Here is a 1887-nt window from a genome sequence, read left to right on the forward strand (position 1 = left end):
CTCTCTCTCTCTCTCTCTCTCTCTCTCTCTCTCTCTCTCTCTCTCTCTCTCTCTCTCTCACACACACACACACACACACACACACACACACACACACACCCCTCCCAATAGAATTTCCCTGAAGCCCCTGGCATCCTTTACACTTGCCTACCCACACACTAACAAATCAAGCACCTTCCTCATTTGATTCTGAGCTATTTCTCAGAACTGCTGGGCTTTGGCTGCTACTGGGAAGTGTTCCCTCTCCATTTTCTTATCTCTCCAGCTCTGAGAAATGTTGCTTTACAGTGAAGTTAGTCTTTAGAGGGAAGAGCTCCTTTTAAAGGATGCTGAGTTTCTTTTCACCAGGCATCAGTTTTCACAAGGAACATGCTCACAGGAATTGGAAGAAAAGAGGAAAGAGGTAATTCAGGGCAATAATGAAAGGAGAAATCCATTTCTATGTGGATATACGTGGGAATGCGTGTCCATATGTGTACACATAAACATGTGGGTTGATGTTGATGGTGATACATTTACATATACACATATGCACATACATTCACATGTCTATGTACACACTCAAATATGCTTCTCCTTTCATTATTGCCCTGGATTATCAATTATATGTACATGTGTGTATATATATCTATATATATATGTGTGTGTGTGTGTGTTCATATGTGAATATATTTCTATATAACAATAAGTATATACAAATATATTTCCACATATTCAAAAATACATATATAGATAGAAATCTATTTATATTTGCATTTAGAAATACATATAGAAAGAGAAATGTATGTCTACATACATCTAGAAATACACATAGAGATAGAAATATATTTCTATATAAATCTAGATATATATTCAGATAGAAATATATATGCATTTAGAAATAGTTATATAGAGAGAAATATATTTCTATGTACATCTAAAAATAGACATGCAGACAGAAATATATTTCTATGTACATTTAGAAATCTACACCTATTTTTATATGTAGAGAAGCAGTAGTGGCATAGGAGACAGAGGGTTGGCAATGGGATTAACAGACCTGTATTCAATTCCTACCTCTTATACATTTTGGCTGTATGACCCTGGGAAAATTATTTCAATTTCTTACTTCCCTCTGTCAACTCTCTAAGGCAGTGGTTCCCAAATTTTTTGGCCTACCACCCCCTTTCCAGAAAAAATATTACTTAGCCCCCTGGAAATTAATTTTTTTTAATTTTAATAGCAATTAATAGGAAAGATAAATGCACCTGTGGCCATCACCACCTCTCTAGATCACTGCAGCATCCACCAGGGGGCGGTAGCACCCACTTTGGGTATCACTGCTCTAAGGCAATTAATTGTTGAACATTTACTTATATGAATTGGTGAAAGAAGTTTCCCTTCTGGTGAGTTTTCCATACTGATGAAATTATAGCTAAATACCCAGAAAAAGTAACAACCAGCTTGTACAATGTGAATTTACTGGGCAGCTAGGGAGTATAGTAGATATAACACCGAGCCTGGAGCCTTGACTCAGGTCAAGAAGACCTGAGTGGCTTCAGACCCTTAGTAGCTGTGTGATCCTGGGCAAGTCACTTACCTTCAGTTTTCCTCAGTTTCCTCAATACAAAATGTGGATAATAATAGTACCTTCCTCTCAGGATTGTTGTGAGGCTCAAATAAGGTAATAATTGTTGAGCACTTAGCACAAAGCCTCACACACAGTAGACACAAATGTTAGCTATTATTATTATTGAACCTATACACTTTCATCTCTAGTAATTTTATTTTCCACTTTTATCCTGCTTCATTTATCCAAGAAAAGAACTTTTTTTAAGGGGAAAAAGTAACACTGCTACATTTTTGATAGTAAAGATAAAAGAAAAAGAGAGTGTATATCTACTAATG

The sequence above is a fragment of the Gracilinanus agilis genome, chromosome 3 (genome assembly GCF_016433145.1).
Source record: "Gracilinanus agilis isolate LMUSP501 chromosome 3, AgileGrace, whole genome shotgun sequence".
NCBI lineage: Eukaryota > Metazoa > Chordata > Mammalia > Didelphimorphia > Didelphidae > Gracilinanus > Gracilinanus agilis.